Raw genomic sequence first — 21,620 nt, 5'->3', positions numbered from 1 at the left:
ATCATCTCAACACTTGAGCCATCATATTCGGTAGGATTCTGTCCTGGTTGATTTACTCTCGGTCTCTCTATTGATGTTAAACATATTAACTTAAAAGATGGATAAACTTAATTTATTTAAATACAGTATGCGTGTAAAGAAACAAACTAATCACTTGTCAAGGGCAAAAACTCCAGCTAACCAGACATTACCACTAGTGCTGAGTACCGACGACAGTAACCATACAATACGTATATACTAAGTAACGATACAATGGTATCGCAATAAATAATGACGAAGCAGAGAACAGAGGACAAACGTTTATTGCAAGGTTAGAATATAATTAATATTACTGATTTCTTACGTTTTGGGCGAGTCGGCTGTGGTTTTATTTTAGCCTTGGTAGTCTAAGGCGAGTGTTGTTCTAATCCATAACGGTACCAAAACTAAATGCCCATATGCTTTCTTTGTTATGTTACCACTAAAGGTCAACACCTCTTTACATAACTTGCATAAACCTTTTTTTCATTTACTTAAACCAAACTAGTTCCATGCGTAGCTTGTATAGGCAGCTGGAACTTTATCTTGATTTCAATGAAGCATGTAGAAAGTTGATAAACAAATATCAGAGGCTCAATATCTAAAAGTAAAAGAGTGAAAAGTAATAATTGCAATTGGCGTATATTTATCTGAACAAAGCATGATTAGATTAGTTTTCACCTGAAATACCAAGACACATTTGTAATTTTCTTTGTAGTTTCATTGCATGATAGCAGTGTGTCTTTATATTCTATTATAGTCGATGCAGAACCGTTGAGAACATGTTCAGCCTGGATCATTTTCGTCAGATTATTGTTACATCATTGTATAAGCTTTTATTCGGTATTTTAACATTTTGGACTTAATAAAGACGTTAAACCAGAACTGCCTCATTGTTTGTATCCAAATCCATTTATTTACGAAGACACTTTGGTTTGGTTTGGTTTATTTTGTTTAACGTCCTATTAACAGCCAAGGTCATTTAAAGACGGCCTCCGGTGCGTGCGACATGTATGCGTGTGGTGAGTGCGTATGTGTGTTTTGGAAGGCTGCGGTATGTTCGTGTTAAGTCTCCTTGTGATAGGCCGGAACTTTTGCCGATTTATAGTGCTACCTCACTGAAGCATACTGCCGAAGACACCCAGCAGCACACCCCACCCGGTCACATTATACTGACAACGGGCGAACCAGTCGTCCCACTCCAAATATGCTGAGCGCTAAGCAGGAGTAGCAACTACCATTTTTAAAGACTCTGGTATGTCTCGGCTAGGGGACAGAACCCAAAGCCTTCCTCACATGGGCGAACGCTCAACTAAAGGCCAAAAGTGAGGCATTGTCAAGGGAGACATTAGGAAGAAAAAAGTTGTTAAGAAAGAAGAGAAAAGATAAGATCCCAAATTTAGTCGCCTCTTACGATCATGCAATGGGGGCAGCAGGTACAATTCTTACGCACCTGCAGGGCAGTACGAAGACACTTACACAATGACTAGCATTGCACTTTTTCGGCTATAATTGACCGTGAGATTATTACTACGAAGACACTTACACAGTAATAATCTCACGGTCAATTATAGCCGAAAAAGTGCAATGCTAGTCATGTTAACTGCCAGAAAAGGATCAATGACTTCAGTCAACAATGTTTAAACAAATTTGTATAACTTTTGTATTTTTGTTTTTACAGGTCAATGTCACTGCTCACGTTATACATTTGCAACCCACAAGGAATGTCTTCACCAAAGTAGGTCATACGGATGTTCAAGATGTGATCATTGCCGACACTACTGGCTCGTAAAAGCTCTCGTTGTGGGCCGACAAAAGCGTTCTCATACAGAATGGAAATACATACCACATGAAATGTCTTTGCGTGAAAGAATATTTAGATGAAAGGTTCTTGTCGACGTGCTCAGAAAGCACTTTTGAAAGGACCGATGAATTACAGGATGTCAACGAGGATGTAGACAACTTCGAATTCACACCAATAGAGGTGGTAGGTAGACCAATGATCATCAAGATGAACACTATGACAAGAGATCCCAGAGGGATCTTGGCGCCCACCATTGAATGATCTTCATAGGTTCCATGTCAGATTGATCTTTTCTCTACTTTTCCCTTCCTCTAAGTCTTACTAATATGTGTAAATTCAGAAACAGCCCTCTAGTACTTTTCAAATAAGAGAAACCTATATATAAAATTTAAGATTTAGCGATAATGGCTGTCTGTCGGCCATATTGTTTTCAGATTGGTCCCAAAATGCAACACCAGGGACCAAGGGGAACCTACATATAAAATTTGAGAAAGATCCCTTCAGAACCTTCTGTAAAATAGAGATAACAAACTTCAATTGTCGAAATACAAGATGGCTGCCTGTCGGCCAGGTTCTTTTCTGACTGGTCTCAAAATCCAATATGCATAACTAGGCACAGAGGGGAACCTACAAATAAAATTTCACAAAGATCCTTTCAGCAATATCTGATAAATAGCGATAACAAATTTCAGTTGTCAAAATCCAAGATGGCTGCCTGTCGGCCATGTTGTTTTCCTATTGGTCCCAAGATGCAATAGGCAGAACTACAGACCAAGGGGAACTTACAAAAAAGTTTGAGAAAGATCCCTTCAGTACTTTCTGAAAAAAAGTGATAACAAGTTTCATTTGTCAAAATCCAAGATGGCTGCCTGTCAGCCATGTTGTTTTCCGATTGGTCTCAAAATCCAATATGCATAACAAGGCACTAAGGGAAACCTACATATGAAATTTGAGGAAGATCCCTTCATTACTTTCTGATAAATAGCGTTAACAAACTACAATTGTCAAAATCAAAGATGACTTCCTGTCGGCCATGTTATTTTCCGATTAGTCTCAAAATGCAATATGCATAACTAGGCACCAAGGGGAACCTATAAATGAAATTTGAGAAAGATCCCTTAAGTACTTTCTAAAGAAAAAGCGATAACAAACTTCAATTGTCAAAATCCAAGATGGTTGCCTGTCGGCCATGTTGTGTTCCGATTGGTCCCAAAATGCAATATGCATCGCTAGGCACCAAGGGGAACCTATATATGATCTTTGAGAAAGATCCCTTCAGTTCTTTCTGAGAAATAGCGATAACAAGAATTGTTTACGGACGGACGGATGGAGGGACGGACGGACCACGGACGCAGGGCGATTTGAATAGCCCACCATCTGATGATGGTGGGCTTAAAATGTGCACCCAATGCAACACGAAAATGGAGCTTCCTACAGACATCCAAAACAATCAGTAAAATGTAACATATGTGGTATGCGACAGCTGGTAAGTAACATAAAATCAAACTCCAATGCCAGAGTGAAACTTTATACAAACCCCACATTATATGAAATATCAAATAATCTTTTGACCACATTCTCGCAAACTCATCAAATATTTGATGACGAGGAAATAGAGGAATTTTTCCTGGAACACGAAATAAAGATAACCCTTCCAAGTAAAACCAGCTGTTTGGTTTCGACACTCGAGCTCACTACATCTGACTGATTGTCTTGTCCATAATGTCATACTCCATTTACATTGATTTTATTGTAAATGTTCATAGTTGAACAATTTTTCCACAGTTCACTTTCCTAAGAGTTATTTTTATTATAAGTAGTCTATAAATTTTTGTGTAGTCACAATATTGAAGACTTGAAGTTTAATATTGATGCTTAGTCACATTCATTTGTGTATTTTTCCTGGTTGTATGAATATATTAGACATTTAAAGGACATGAATCTGATGGCAGTTTCTCAGAATTATTAATGACCTTTAAATGTCTAATATATTCATACAACCAGGAAAAATACACAAATGAATCCTGTATAGATCTTTTCAAATCACTCTTTATCCGCGGTCCGTTCGTCATTCTGTCGGTCAAACTTCCCTGAACAATTCTTGTTTATGTTATTGATATTTCTTGACATCTAAAAGTTCACTTGGTCCCTAGTTCACATTTCATATTCAGTCAGTCTGATCTAGAAACCAATATGGCGGAGAGGCGGCCATCTTCTATTTGACTTTTGAAATTTGTTATCACAATTTCTTGGACAGAATTTGATGGATTTTCCCCAAATTTCACATGTAGGGTCCCGTAGGTCCCTAGTTGTAAAGATGTGCCTATTTCATCCTAGTTCAGATTACAGAATGACTATGGCCAACAGGCGGCCATCTTGCATATGACTGTCAAAGTTTGTTTGAAGAGATATCACATATTGTTTGCTTACATATCTTCAATCTTAGTAGATTTTGGTACTTGTTTACTTAGTATAGGTTTGTGCAGGTAGCATGTTACAGGATATTTTTTGGCATGTTTTTGTTTATTGCAATGCTATTCATTTTAAAAGAATTGTACCTGCTGCCCCCATTGCATGATCGTAAGAGGCGACTAAACTTGGGATCTTCTTTTCTCTTCTTTCCTAACAACTTTCTTCTTCCTAATGTCTCCCTTGACAATGCCTCACTTTTGGCCTTTAGTTGAACGTTCGCCGCTGTGAGGAAGGTTTTGGGTTCTGTCCCCTAGCCGAGACATACCAGAGTCTTTAAAAATGGTAGTTGCTACTCCTGCTTAGCGCTCAGCATATTTGGAGTGGGACGACTGGTTCGCCCGTTGTCAGTATAATGTGACCAGGTGGGGTGTGCTGCTTGGTGTCTTCGGCAGTATGCTTCAGTGAGATAGCACTATAAATCGGCAAAAGTTCCGGCCTATCACAAGGAGACTTAACACGAACATACCGCAGCCTCCAAAAGCACACATACGCACTCACCACACGCATGCATGTCGCACGCACGGGAGGCCGTCCTTAAATGACCTTAGCTGTTAATAGGACGTTAAACAAAATACAGTCAAACTTCGATGTTTCGAAGTTCAAGGGACTAACAGAAAAACTTCGAAACAGCGGGACTTCGAATTATTCATGGTTGACAATAGATCGATGTTTTCTTGATAATGACCATATCCTCGGTGTCTTCGTGATGATCGTCGCCTGTCAGGCTCAAAAGTTAATTTATACCTCAAACACAACAAAATAAAAATACTTTTCATTAATTATACCTAAGCATTTTATTAATTAAACTATGTATCGGTTACAAAACACTTATATCGCGTTTAACAGATAAAGCAAAAGAAGTACAATGCACACTTACGTAAGTCGTTAGGCTTTTCTGCCAAAGACACGTGCGGTTACGTTATGTGCATATAAAATACGGAATGCCGATCGGTTGGAGAATGCATGATTGAATGAAAAATAATCGATTTACTTGGATATTTATGTATAAGTTTGCAATGTGACACTTATGAGTGAAGACATCGCTAATTGTTTGTGTTTAAAATTGGTCCGCTTGTTTTATAGTTCCATAAAATTTACTCACAGACCGCTGATTTCAATGGCGGCGAAGATTATCAGAGACGACTACCGAAATGTTTTACCGGAGTGATTAAATGTCATGGCTTCTAAATACACCTTTTATCTATCAAATTGGTCTGATTATTAATTAACCCCATGATCGGGAGTGACAACACACGCTATCGTTATCCCTATTGTCAGTCAGGGCATCTAGGGGAGAAGTGTGAAATCTTGCCGCGGGGGTCACGACCAACACCTGTCCAGTGGTCAGTACAGGTAAACTTTTGTTCGAATCATGAGATGTCAATTACCTATGACATCATAGCTAACGGGCCATGAAAAAAGTTCGATACATCGAAAACTTCGATTTATAAAAATTCGAATCATGCATAGGTTCGTTAGTAGCGTTATATAGTAAGGAAATTCGGGACCAAGCAAAAAGTTCGATACAGCGAGAAATTCGAATCAACGAAGTTCGAATCATCGAGGTTTGACTGTAAACCAAACCAAACCAAAGTATTAAATAATTATAAAAACTCAAATTTTCCTTTTCAATATTTGTTCTTTTTCATTATTTCTTCTTGGTAAAGTAAATGTGTCGTCTATTTCTATTAAGGTTTCCTATTGGTGATACATACATGGTTATACGTTATTTTGGAGAGTTTTTGGAAATTATACTTATTTTAAAATAATATATCAATCAATGTAGCTCTTAGCATGAATGTGTGCAAATGTAGCTCCCACATTGCTTTGTTGAAAAAATATATATATAAACGCATATAAATAAATATACTGTATGAGTTTGTAGAATGAATGATTTTTCTTTTTTATTACAAAACGAGCAAATGGGCTGAAATGAAAAACGAATGTGTGAAAGATGTGAAAGAGGCCTCCTGTGAGAGGCGTCATAATGTAAGAGGGGTGAACCCGGGGTCCCAACCCTGGCATCCCTCAATTTTTGCTGGGATAATAACATTCAATTTGAAATCAAAAAAAAAACAAAAACATGGGAATATGGCAAATGTTTGCTCTTTCCAGTGTCCTGAAATGACTGTCGATTCTGTTTATCCACGTCTAGGCAACAAAGTTGTAAGAAATCATCTACAGCGTAGAATTGAGCCAATGATCAAGGCCACAAGGGATGTGGCAGTAATAATGTGGGGCACCACTCGCTTTGACCATCCAGTCAAACATTTAGAAATGGACTGGAGTAAACCTGTGAACGAGTCTGGGAGTGCAAATGACGAGTGAAGATTTGATGAATAGAGCAGAGGAGGAGATGGATTTGGGTCCAATATATCACTCCTAACCCCTCAGAGTCGCCCACTGCTCCTCCTAGCAATGTAGGGCCACCCACTACCCCTCTTACCAATGTAGGGCCATCCACTACTCCTCTTATCAATGTAGGGCCATCCACTACCCCTCTTAGCAATGTAGGTTTGTTTGTTAATGTTTTACGGCCCATCGACAACTAGGTTAATTTAGGGCCAAACAATATACTATCGTTTTTCCTATTTTTAACGTTAAAATCAGTTAAAATTTGTCATTTTTAAAAGCATTCGAATTGTATATTTAGATCATTATGATAAAAAAACTTGGTTAAAAATGGTAATATATATATATGTACGAATAGATTATGTCAACTTTGTGATATAAATAGAACGTCAAGGAGAGTAACGTAAAAGACATCAAAGTCTATAAAATAGATAAGTAGCTGAATATTGTTTCCGAATCCACGGAACTGAAAAGGGTTTTCATATCCAGGACTCGAAAGTATTTATCACGAATGTGCTTGAAATCGGAACATTCTGTGAAACAAGAGGCCCAAAGGGCCTTAACGGTCACCTGAGATTTGAAATATTTCAGTTAATTTAATTGACCCTTTTTGGCCCCACCCATCAGTCCCAATGGGGTCAGTCAGGGCCAACATGTCCATATTAAGCTGTCATCCCTTGCTGGTAATTTTAAGAAAGTTAAAATGAATTCCAATAGACATAAAACAAATGATTATCAAAAATATGAATTCCCTATATAAACTATTGCAAAGTTTACCCTCTTCCAAGGGTTTGGTTTGGTTTATTTTGTTTAACGTCCTATTAACAGCTAAGGTCAAGGGGCAAATGTGAAACCCCAGGGTCATGAAATTCACAATTTATGTAAAACACCACCAAACCATTCCTTCTATGAAAAGTTTTTGATCCTATCTTATATAGGTATTGAGAATAAGATTGTGAAATTTCAGTCAGTTTGACCCTTTTAGCCCCGCCCATCAGCCCCTGGGGGGTCAGTCAGGGCCAACATATGCGTACTATCAAACTGTTATCCAACGCTGATAATGTTAACCAGGTATGAATAAATTCCAATACAAATCCAATAAATAGTCAAACATGTGATTTCCCTATATAAACTATAGTAAAGTTTACCCCCTCCCCAGGGGCAAAACGCGAGACCCCAGTATCATTAAATTCACAATTTTGGTAAACCACTATAAGAACCTTCCATCTTTGGAGAGTTTTTGATTCTACCAAATATGAGAGTAGAGAAGAAGATTTTTGAAGTTTCAGTCAATTTGACCCTTTTTAGCCCCGCCCATCAGCCCCTGGGGGTCAGTCAGGGCCAACATATGTGTACTATCAAACTGTTATCCAACGCTGATAATGTTAACCAGGTTTGAATAAATTCCAATACAAATCCAATAAATAATAGCCAAAAAAGTGATTTCCCTATATAAACTATAGTAAAGTTTACCCCCTCCCCAGGGGCAAACGTGAGACCCCAGGGTCATGCAATTCACAATTTTGGTAAAGCACCACAAGACCCTTTCATCTATAAAGAGTGTTTGACTCCACCATATCTGGGAGTAGAGAAGATTTTTGAAGTTTTAGTAAATTTGATCCTTTTTGGCCCCACCCCTCAGGCCCCTGGGGGGTGGGGACCATATAATTCACAGTTTTGGTTGACCTTCAGCCATAGTAACTTTCTGCCAAATTTCTTTGAATTTTGTTCAGTGGTTTTGGAGAAGTCGAAAATGTAAAAAGTTTACGGACGCACGACGGACGGCGGACGACGGCGGACGACGACGGACAAAAGGCGATTAGAATAGGTCACTTGAGACTTCGTGTCAGGTAACCTAACAAGAGGCCCATGGGCGTTAACGGTCACCTGATTTTTGAAATATTTCAGTAAATTTGAATGAAAGAATGAATTTCAAAACAAATAAAACAAATGATAGTCAAAAATGTGATTTCCCTATAACTATAGTAAAGTTTATCCCCTCCCATGGGGCAAACGCGAGACCCCAGGGCTAGGAAATTCACAATTATGGTAAAGCACCTTAAGACCCTTCGATCTGTGAAGAGTATTTAATTCTACCTTATTTGGGCTGTAAGAAGAAGATTTTTAAAATTTCTGTTAATTTGACCCTTTTTGGCCCCGCCCATCAGCCCCTGGGGGTCAGTCAGGGCCAACATGAACATACCATCAAACTGTCATCCCAAGCTGATAATGTTAACGAAGTTAGAATGAATTCCAATAAAAATTCAACAAATAATAGTCAAAAATGTGATTTCCCTATATAAACTATAGTAAAGTTTACCCCCTCCCCAGGGGCAAACATGAGACCCTAGGGTCATGAAATTCACAATTTTGGTAAAGCACCTTAAGATCCTTCCATCTATGTAGAGTATTTGATTCTACCATATCTGAGAGTAGAGAAGAAGATTTTTGAAATTTTAGTCAATTTGACCCTTTTTGGCCCCGCCCCTCAGGCCCCTGGGGGGTGGGGACCATATAATTCACAATTTTGGTTCACCCTCAGCCATGGAAGCTTCCTGTAAAATTTCATTGAATTTAGTTCAGCAGTTTTTAAGAAGTTGAAAATGTAAATTGTTTACGACGCACACCTCACGATGCACGCCGGACACCGCCGAACAAAAGGCGATTGCAATAGGTCAACTGAGACTTCGTCTCAGGTGACCTAAAAACATGCTGTTGTAGAATAAGTTAAGTAACTAAGATTAGAAAATTAGAAAATATTAGAATAAAAAATATAGTACAGTCTTCTTTATTTTCAGAATTTCCGTCAGTATGCCTTCTTCAAAGAAAAAAACAACTTATACATATGCAATGATGAAAGAGGCCTATGATGATGTCAAAACTAAACATCATAAAATCAGAAGTGCAGCAAAAATTCATAACATTCCAGAATCAACTCTAAGGTACAGACTTAAACATCCAGAAGGGACAGATGTCAAAAAAGTCGGCCCTACAATTTTCACTAGAAAGCAGGAAGAACTTCTTGCATATCACTGCATTGGAATGGCCCATTTAGGCTATGGATTTACCAGATGGCAAAGAATATGTGTGAGGTTGTTGGGAAGGAAAATATTGAGCCTACAAAGCATTGGTTTTATGGTTTTCTGGGGCGTTTTCCCGAGTTGTCGATGGTGAAGCCAAAGAAGTGACAAGTGATATGCTGTGCACATATTTTGCTGAGCTGAAGTTGATCCTAGACAAATATCTTAAAGAAAAGATATTAAAGATATTAAAGAAAAGATGATATTTTAAAGGATAGAAAATTATGCGGAAATACTATGTGTTATGTTCAGGACATTTTAAAGAAACAATTTCCTAATATAAACGGTATGCAAGATACAGGCTACGCTCCAGTTTTGAGAAACGGTAAGTGGGATTATGCTTTACTAATGAAACCGACGACAGTATCAGCAGCACAAATCACAGATCATTTGGTTTTGGTTTGGTTTGGTTTATTTTGTTTAACGTCCTATTCACATCTAAGGTCATTTAAGGACGGCCTCCCGTGCGTGCGACATGCATGCGTGTGGTGAGTGCGTATGTGTGTTTTGGGAGGCTGCGGTATGTTCGTGTTAAGTCTCCTTGTGATAGGCCGGAACTTTTGCCGTTTTATAGTGCTACCTCACTGAAGCATACTGCCGAAGACACCCCCATCCGGTCACATTATACTGACAACGGCCGAACCAGTCGTCCAACTCCTGTATGCTGAGCGCTAAGCAGAAGCAGTAACTACCATTTTTAAAGACTCTGGTATGTCTCGGCCAGGGGACAGAACCCAAAGCCTTCCTCACAGCGGCGACATAGATTATATGAGACAGCATCTAGTAAATTGTATTTCAAATGGAACGCGGCATCATAAGGAAATCATCTAGTCCTTGTATGCATTTGTGTTGACTACATAATGTATGTATTTAAGAAATCGTACAATAATCACACAGTCCAGTGGTGTGAAACCACTCACAATTTTGCACATCGTTTCTAACTATTAAAGCCGTTATATATGTTAAAATATCAAATACTTCGTAACTATCGAAATATTAAAGCTGTTATATATGTTAAAATATCAAATAATTCGTAACTATCTAAATATTAAAGCCGTCATATAGAAATATCAAATATTAAATGTTAAAATATCAAACACTTGGTAATTATCTAAATATTAAATAAAATAAAGTAAATTGAAGCAACTAAATATGCATATAAGCATGACCTACCTGAATCACAGATTCTGTGCTGCCATAAATCACAATGGTCGCAATGCATTGCTTCTTATCGGGGTCTCACTTCCTGGTTACAAACGACGCAGGCCATGGTGATATATAATGTCGTATGGTCATCATTGTGTCAAACTTATATTTATAACCCTTGTTGAAATGGTTAAACACTCTCACTTTTTCCATTGGTCATATACTCAATTCAGTTAAAGCAATGACAACAATACACGTGTTGATACATACATGTTAATATGTTTGTATGGTTATTATCTTTTTTTTTAATGTGCGCGCAACAGTTGTGTACATTATACTCACACAATCGGTAAGATTATTTCAGGTGTGTTTTATTTTACGTAAAATGGCTTTCTAGTGCGCTATTTTAGTTTACACTGCACTAGCATCATCGGCGGCCACGTGGTATCACATGTGTCACACGTGTGTACATTACACACACACATCAATTATTTATGCCGGTATCCAAAATGAAAAACAAAGAAAATGCCGGTATCCAAAAAGCACAACAAAGAAAACGAGAATTGCCATATTGAAAATAATAGTATTGAAAGAAATAACAGCTGAGTGTTCATGTACATGTATATTTTTTAATGTTGTTTACATAAAATAACGTGATACATGCTAAAAAGATAACAATAAAAACATTTTGACTGTTGAAAATCTTTATATTCTTTATTATTTTTAATTATGGGCCGGCAGGAGCCGGGCCATTATATTGTATAGTTTTAGATAAAATCCATGCGTTGCTGCGGGGCTAACATGTATTTTAATATGTGTGTTCAGTAGGCCTACGGTAGAGATAAGACAAATAAAAAATGTGCTGTATACAGTATTGTTAAAAGAATATTTTTTCATTGTATTGCAAATATGTCATACGGGTCAAGTTTAAATATGTTATTATAAACTGAAACACATGTACAGCCAGCAGACTACTCACATTCTATTTTTAGACATGTATATTATACACTGCTATCACGGCTGCATACCACAAGCTGTGTCATGTATACAGGGACACTCCCTTTATGGTGTAGCTCGGTTAAATCTCCACAACTTTCGGAACACCTCGAGTATTAACCACGCTGTCTATTATTTTCCCCGCGTTTTGACAAGAAGACAAAGGAACTGCTGTTCGGAGCACTTAGGCCACATGCAGCGAGAGATCAACAAACAAGAACATGGTAAGAACTGTTACTGCTACTGTTACCTAACAGTTTTCTTGATTGGAATGGTTCAGACGGGGATATAAATTATTTTTATGATCGATATTATGGACCCGTTAATCCATCTCGATTTGTCAACACAGAAGCAGGACGCTATCGGTTTATCGAAGGGTTTATTGATGCAATATCTAGTATTTCGTCATATTTGTTGGTCACTTTCGGAGACAGTACTGTTGCAATTTATTACGATCATCAAAACGATCACGTTTATCTATTCGACTCCACCAACGAAATTCATTAGGGTTTCCCGATCCAAATGGCAATGCAATTTTTATGGATTTTTCATCACGTGATGAATTTTTGACATATATTTTGTCTATTTATAATCTGTGTGATTATGAAATAACACCGTTACATTTTCCATGGCCGTCAAATCACAACCTTATAGCTCCTGTTAACCATAAAAGGAATGAATCAGTTTCTAGTCTTACATGATAAAAATGTTCCATCTATGTCTAATATAAACCCTCCCAAATTTAAGCCAGATTTGGCGAGTACAAAATCTGCTTCAAACGAAAATTGCAATGTATCATCTCTTTGTGAACTCCAATTTCATAACTATTTTAAAAGATCATCGAGTAAAAGAAAATTTAAGTCTTCAAAAACATGTTTAGAAATTGTAAAAAAAGTACACAGCTCCCCGTAACTACCATTTCTTCCATAGATGTTGGTAATACATGTTACCTAGTACTAGTAGTCCTTATTTTGATATATCTGAATATAAAATTTTGATGTGTTAGGACAATGCAAAAAATCCGGTTGTTGCTAATTTCTCTACCATTGAGAGCACAATGTCGACATGCCAGATAAATTATTTAGAAGATACGAAACATAATGATGGATACGAGTTGAAAATAAGAGAACGACCAACTTACTTTTGTGAATCCTGTGAACGATTTTTATTTTCCAATCAGACCCATATTTTGAAAAACAACATTTCAGAAAATTGTTTTAAATTCATGAAAAACCAAACATTTTGTTCGACATGTTTTAAAATAATTTTAAAAGGGGAAATACCTTACTTATCTTCAGTCGGTAATGCTCTGAAAATTGATACTATACCTGATGAACTGTTTTTTTTAGCAAGATTGAAAAAGGCTTATTGCTCTCGTAGAAATTTTTATGACTATCATCATTTTGCCAGGTGGACAGTATGCTGAAAAGGGGTTGGTATTAAATTTACCTTCAAATGTTCAAAATATAGGCAAATCAATTGCCACGGAATAGTACACAGTTAAGTAGTCTTCTCAGTTAATTATATGCACAGCCATACTCATTGTGATGATTTCAAAGTATTGTGCATCTCCAGAAAAATTAAAAAAGGCATTTCAGTGGTTGAAAAGAAAATAATCCATTGTATAAAGACATTGTGATCAAAGATAATTTTGTTAATAAAAATTCTACTTTTGAAACATTTAGTAAATTGGATGTTACAGATAATCTGGAAATGGCTACAGTAAACTCACTTAACAGTAGTTTGCCAGATGTAGATGTTGGTACATTTATCAGTGATGGAGTATTAATGTACCGCATATTAGTGAAAAACCTGTTAACATTTACAATATGAAAGCAGGTGAGGTAATGGCATATCCTTGGCTATTTCCAAAGGGTATACATGGCTACAACTATGAAAGACCAAAGAAAATAGCACGTTCAATGTACTTTCGGAACAGGCTAGACAATAAGCCATGGTCATTTCAGAAAAGATATTGGATATATTTTGCATTCTGCGGTGGGCTGTTGACATGGAATTTCTCAAGTCTGAATCAATATAAATATGAAAATCAGTAAAAGTTTCAAAGATGATGATTTTTTAAAAGCAAGTGATATCAGGACGATAAAAGAAAATCCAAGTTTAACTCAGAACTCTTATATGTTCATGAAAAATATTTCGCGGGACAGTAGCTTACTTTCGAAATCAGTTGTATAATCTTTTGGCAATGTTCAAAAGCCTAGGTCCTCCTACATTGTTTATGACTCTTTCGGCTGATGATCTACACTGGTCAGAGTTAGAAATGATGATATTTGATTTGGACTATGATGATGCACGAAGAATGACCATTGTATGGATGGAATGCGAAAAGACCCTTTGATGACGGCAATTCATTTTGAGCGAAGATTCAAAGCTTTGATGAAATATATAATATTAGCAGGACCTCAACCTCTTGGTACTGTTGTTGATTACTTTGCACGGGTCGAGTTTCAAAACGAGGTAGTCCCACATATCGATATGTTCTTTTGGGTAGCTGGTGTACCAATAATATCACAAATACTTCTTTGACAAATATGAAAATGTATATTGAAAAAAACAATCCATTCACATATACCACATGTTGAAAAAGACAGTGAAAATGCATTATTTAGTAGCTAAATTACAGACACATAGTCATACATCTTACTGTTCCAAGGTTACAAATGTGCTTGTCGCTTTGGATTTCCAAAGCCAGTCTGTTATGAAACTAAGATACAAGGAATGAACAAGTTTACATATAGGAGTAAAGGGAAATTTTACCAGACATACAGAGGAAAAAATGACACCATGATTAACCTTATAATTCTGAAATTCTACGACACTGGCGTGCAAACATGGATATTCAGATGATCTGTAATGCTGAGGGTGCGGCATATTATGTTTGTAGTTACATTTGTAAATCTGAGCCAGATGAACTTAAAAATGCACTTGGACAACTTATTCATGAAGTATTCAAAGACAATCCAACTATTCCAAAATTTCAACGTCTGCTTAAGATAGGGCTGACTGTATTGCGTCATAGAAGAATGAGTAGTCAGGAAGCTGCTTATAAACTGAGCAATCTAAATTTAATTCATACAAGTAGATCATTTGTTTACTTAAATACACGACCTCCAAACAAAAGGTTCCGAATGTTGAAGAATAAAAAACGAGATAGACAGTCTTTCTGACAACTCAACGGATATATTTCGCTCAAATATCATTGATTTACTATCACCATCGTCCTTTATCGATGAATGACATGTGTTTGTATAGATTTTGTTCCTGGTACAGGAAATGTTATAATGCACCCCAAAATCTAATCGTTCTGTTCTTGAAAAGAATACACATTGCTAAATACAATTTATGCATGAGAAGATGTAAACAATCTGTTATTGTACGTTGTCCCAATTTCCGCCATCTTCTGATGATTATTATTATTCAATGTTGCTTCTTTTAATTCCTCATAGATCAGAGGTTGACCTGATATCTCCATATACCAGTTCAAAGGAAGCATTTGTTCATAAAACTGGTATTATGAACAAAACAATTGATTTTACATACTTTTCATTTACTAATCAGATTGAAAATACTATGAGAAAGATTAGGCTTGCGGAAAAAGTTAACATAACTGATCAAGGCAATACAAGAACAAATTCTACTTCAAACAAGTGATGTGTTTTCTTCAATGGATAAAGACATGTCAATACACTGCATAATGTTAACAATGAAGAAAATGAACACTATTCATCTAATAATGAATTTTTTGATGAAGAATTCCATATGCATGCAATACAATGTACAATGTCAATTGAAGAATTTCATAGAAATGTTAAACTGCTTACAAATTCCCAAAATTGTTCATTAAATTATGTGAAAACAAGTTTGAGAAAAAGATGCACCATTTCATTTATTTATCACAGGTGGTGCAGGTGTCGGCAAAACTTTTACAACAAGAGGTTATCATAGCATATCTGCAGTTGTACACCGCTAAAGTCATGTGTACTGATCCTGTGTTGTTTGTGCACCAACAGGAACAGCAGCAAACAATATCAATGGCCAAACTTTACACTCAATTTTCAAAATACCAGTAGCAGAATTTTACAGTATAGTTCATTGTCAAGCTTCGGTGCAAAACCACTGAAGAAAATATTTCAAAATGTTCATACAATCATAATTGATGAATAAGCATGGTCGGTGACACAATGTTATCATTCATAAGTAGACGACTATCGGAAATTAAAAATGATGACTTTGTATTTGGAGGATGCAATATGATTGTGATTGGTGACTTTTTCAGTTAGAGACCTGTCGAATCTAGTTACTGTTTTAAAAAATTCTCTACTCTGGCGACTTTTTTTTCCATAGTCTTAAAAGAAAATGTTCGACAAAATATGGATTTGGTATATTGTTCACTTTTAAATCGTGGTTCGTATTGGACTACCCAACAATGAAAATTGCTTTTTTTAAAAAAAGTTACTTAAAGATGCAAATTCTGATTTTTTGCATATCTTGCATTCTGTCCAACAAAAAACAAGTAGAATATTTTAAAAAAGATGAAATTTACAAACTAAGCAATATATTTTAAAGTTCCTGCTTCACTTTTTCCCCATAGATGAAACCGTTAGCTGTAGGGAAAAGAAAAATTTAACCTTTTTATGATAAAGTGCTGGTGGTTTAAAAAAAAAATTTTGCTTTTGTGTTGGTGTAGGGTTTTTTTTTAACGAGAAAATTAATACAAATGATGGTTGGTTAAGGGTCAATGGGCATTTTTGTAGACATAGAGTTTCAAACTCAACAGATGTACCCTCTTCGGGAATGTTAAATTTGACAACTTGATGTGGTAAATTTTCACTTCAAAAAAAAAAACAGTCAATGTAAATTCGCTTTTTCCTGATAGAAAGAATTTTTTTTTTTTGGGGGTCGATAAAAAAGAAGACAATTTTCCATTTAAAATTTTTGGGCATGTACTGTACATAAAGTAAGGGGAATTTTTTTAGTTTGCGTTTTTGATTTGGGATCTACAGTTTTAAACGAACTAAGTTCGGTTTGCCATCAAGAAATGGACTGAGAAATATACCCCTTTTGGTAGCCCCATTCACCAATACGCCATCTACTTCTGTTTTCAATGAAATATGGCTGCCCCCATTTCCTTACGCTTAAAATAATTTACTTACAAAAAAACCTTCGTTTTGTAGTAGTTTTTCCGAAAATGTTGAAATGTATTCAGTAGATGTTTTCAAGTGGAGATTTGGAAATGCTAAAGTAGCCCAAATGTGAGACAAAAGAACCTGAACTTTAGAAAAACTCCCGGTCAAAATATTTAGAAACAAATATTGCGCAGGCGCATTCGTTCCGGATGTTTTGAAGTTTTTTCTTCCTGTCATTCCAAAACGGCTACATTATGCATCGGTCTGAAATATACCCGATTACAAAGTGTATTTTATTATTTAGAATTTACATCATTATAAATAGATGAATTTCTATAAATTTTGAGAAAGAAATATATAAAAGGTACGGAGAACATGTATCATACTAAGGTTTTCTGTACGGCGACAGACATGTTGCGAGAAAGGGAGATACTAGGGGATTTGTGGTAGGGTGACGGCATAGCGTTAACATTTTCTCGATTTCCATATTCCATTTTCCCTTTTACGAAAACGCCAATAACAAATGCAAATGATAAAATTTGTTTGCATGTGCACGGGATTTGGTTTTTGTAGGGATATTGAACGTATTTACTGTGTAAGGGGGGTAACTGCAAAATTTCGAAAAAACGTTAAACCAATTTGTTTGGGCGTTTTCCTGATTGGGAGGGGGTTTACAATCGAATGACAGATAATACGGGAATAATTTAGATGATATCAAAAAATAACACTTTTGAAGGTGGTCGGCAGTTTTCATGTTTAAAAGAACAATTTTAAGTTGTTTTATTTCGGCAAAGTCGAGAAAATTACTGAAAAAGGCCACAGGTGAAGCAGATTTGGGAAAAACCCAAAAAGAAAAAAAAATGGGGCTCAATTAAATAAAATTGGCATTATTTTTAGGAATTGACCCACAATATTTTCAATGCCTAATGTATCAATTAAAAATTAGGGTTCGAATTTTAAATTTAATTTTCATTTGCGAATCCGGGCCCCCTTGTCGTTAGAGTTAATTTCCGAAATGGCCGTAGTGGACCCAAATCGTATTTTACGAGAGAATGGACCCAATATAGGATCTATTAATCTTTGGTGTGTGTTTAGAAATAGGGATTTTTTTTCCTTACCCGGAATATTTTTAAAAATTTGCAAAATACCCAATTCACGATAAATTTTCGATGTGACGAACTATGAGACGGGGTTAATTTTAGTTATGTTTGTAAATTTATTGAAATAGCGTTACATAGTACACAGGGTACGTTTACTTGCAATCGCCACGTATTTTTTTTTCAAGACGGAAAACGGAAACCGGATTCTAAAAACAAATGCAAAAAGATTTTGAATTTACTTAATTTTTAAAATTCAGCCATTAATTTTATTTTTAGTTTATAACTTTTGAAATGGGGTGATCGATTTTGTATAATTTGTGTGGAAAGTGTTTTTTCAAACAAATTTATTTTTATAATTTTTTAATTTAGAACGTTCATCAAGTCTGTTCAAAAATTGAAATTCTCGCACACCATACTTCAAAAAACAGTAACAATGAATTGATTTTAAAATTTAAAATTTTAAATAAAACAAATGAGTTAAAATTTCCCAAATAATTTTTCAAATTTCAAAAAACCCTTTTCAGATGGAATTTGTGCCATGCTGTTACAGATTTCAGTATATTTAAAATTTAATTGTATGAAATAAGTTTACGTCAATATCCACAAAACGAGTGTAGTCTACGTACCCGGGCAGCCCTGAAGCGGACATATACGTACTGCAATCTCGGTTTCGTGTGAACTTAAACAAAAACAAAAAAGGGTATACATTTCTATATAGACTTCACAAATTTTGGGTGTTGAAGATCGGAATGAAGTGAAAAAAGAGTGTATTAAATTATTTTTATGAAAATTTAAATATAGATCATTCTTTTTTTTAAAGTACTGATTTTTAGGCCTTTGGTAAATTAAATAACGCAATTAAAAAAATTCTCTTTTTTTTTTTTTTTAAAGCTGGAAAACGGAAATCCGGGAAACTAAAAACAAATGCAAAAAGATTGTGATTTAATTAATTGATTTCAGCGTTTTTATTATTTTGTAGTTTATAAAATTTGAATATTTTGATTTATTCTTTATTAATATTTCTGTGGAACTTGTTTATTTTCAAACCCCCCATGTAATAAATTTTTAATTTTTAAAAATTTTTATCAAGTTGATCAGGACTTTAAATTCTCACTACACCATACTTCAAACAGGGGAACAATAATTGATAAAATGAAAATTTCCTTAAATTTTTTCAATTTCAAACACTGTTCAGATGGGGCTATTTGTGCCATGCTGTTTCAAGATTTTAGTTAAATTTAAAATTTAATTTAAAGTAAAAATGTTATCCGTAAATCCAAAAGCGAGTGTTTGTTTACTTTTTCAAAGTATGCCAGAGATAGGGTAAATACTTATGTTAACTAGTGCTTACTGTGTGAAAAAATCAATAACAAAAGGGGTTAATTTTTTTAAAATGACTTCACCCAAATTTTTGGTGTCTGAAATTTGAATGAAGTGAAAAAAACGAGTATTTCATTATTTTTTTTGAAATATTCAAGTCTAGATCATTTTCTTAAAAATATTGATTTCAAGTCCATTTTGGTAATTTTACTAGACGGGAACAGGCCTAAAAGGGAAAAGCCCCAAAATTTTTCATAGATTTTTTTGACTTGGAGAAAATAAAAATTTTGTCCATCTCTAAGCACTGGGTTTGAATGTACAGAATAGAGCTTTAAAATATATTTCAAAATTTCTAATTTTCCCCGGTAAATACAACATTTTAAAAAAACTCCCCTGATGATGGTGAAATTTAAAATGCAAATCTCCTGTGTCATTCCAATTTTTATAGGTAAAAATAACACTATGTTAAAAATTTTAAAAATAATGTTATAGATATGGAATGCTTCACAATTTGCAACAGTTATGGAACTTATAACACCAAAAATGTTTTCACCAATAAAGGTTTTGATTTGTGCAATACTTTCAAATTTTGTGGTTAGTATGATTGGATGATCAAATGGAAAAGGACAAAAATAGGGAATGTGTTCCCTCGAATGGACTGTATCTTGTGATCAGGTTTGAAGTTGAAAATGAATCTTTAAGTTTTTTTTCCCTTTTGCTGATTTTTCGATGAAGATGTCTTTAATTTGGGGTTATTCTTTTTCACATTGTTTCCCCTCCCTTAAATTTTTAAACCCGAAGTTTTTCTCATATAAGATTTTTTAACTAAAATGATTCCTGAACAAAAGGAGTCAAGTTTTTTGCCCACCTCATGATGGTGGGGGCTATTCAAATCGCCCGGGTCCCGGGTCCCTCGTCCCCTCCGTCCTCCCCCCGTCCGTCCGTCCCTCCGTCCGTCCGTCCGTCCGTCCGTCCGAAAAAAATTTTGTTATCGCTAATCCCCAGAAAGTGCTGAAGGGGTCTTTCTCAAATTTCATATGTAGGTTCCCATTGGTGCCTAGTTATGCAATTGCATTTTGAGACCAATCAAAAAAAAACATGGCCGACAGGCAGCCATCTTGGATTTTGACAATTTAAGTTTGTTATCCCCTATTTCTGAGAAAGTACAGAAGGGATCTTTCTCAAATTTCATATGTAGGTTCCCCTTGGTGCCTAGTTATGCATATTGCATTTTGAGACCAATCGGTAAAACAACATGGCCGACAGGCAGCCATCTTGGATTTTGACAATTGAAGTTTGTTATCGCTATTTCTGAGAAAGTACTGAAGGGATCTTTCTCAAATTCCATATGTAGGTTCCCCTTGGTGCCTAGTTATGCATATTGCATTTTGAGACCAATCGGAAAACAAAAATGGCCGACAGGCAGCCATCTTTGATTTTGACAATTGAAGTTTGTTATCGCTATTTCTCATAAAGTTATGAAGGGATCTTTCTCAAAATTTCATATGTAGGTTCCCCTTGGTGCCTAGTTATGCATATTGCATTTTGAGACCAATCGGAAAACAACATGGCCGACAGGCAGCCATCTTGGATTTTGACAATTGAAGTTTTGTTATCGCTATTTCTCAGAAAGCAAATGAAGGGATCTTTCTCAAATTTAATATGTAGGTTTCTCTTGGTGCCTAGTTATGCAGAGTGTATTTTGAGACCAATCGGAAAACAACATGGCCGACAGGCAGCCATCTTGGATATTGATAAATTGAAGTTTGTTATCGCTATTTCTCAGAAAGTAATGAAGGGATCTTTCCCAAATTTTATATGTAGGTTCCCTCGGGGACATTTTGAGACCAATCAGAAAACACATGGCCGACAGGCAGCCATCTTGGATTTTGAAAATTGAAGTTTGTTATCGCTATTTCTCAGAAAGTACTGAAGGAATCTTCTTCAAATTTCATATGTAGGTTTCCCTCAGTGCCTAGTTATGCATATTGGGACCAATCCGAAAACAACATGGCCGACAGACAGCCATTATTGCTAAATCTTAAATTTTATATATAATAGGTTCCCCTGGTTTGAAAAGTACTAGCTATAGAGGGCTGTTTCTGAATTTCAGATTAGTAAGACTTAGAGGACGGGAAAAAAAGAAGAAAAAATCAATGGGGCTGGACCTAATAAAGGTCATTCA

The sequence above is a fragment of the Pecten maximus genome, unplaced genomic scaffold, assembly GCF_902652985.1.
Source record: "Pecten maximus unplaced genomic scaffold, xPecMax1.1, whole genome shotgun sequence".
Lineage (NCBI taxonomy): Eukaryota > Metazoa > Mollusca > Bivalvia > Pectinida > Pectinidae > Pecten > Pecten maximus.
The sequence above is the reverse complement of the archived record's forward strand: the minus strand, read 5'-3'. Positions refer to the sequence as shown.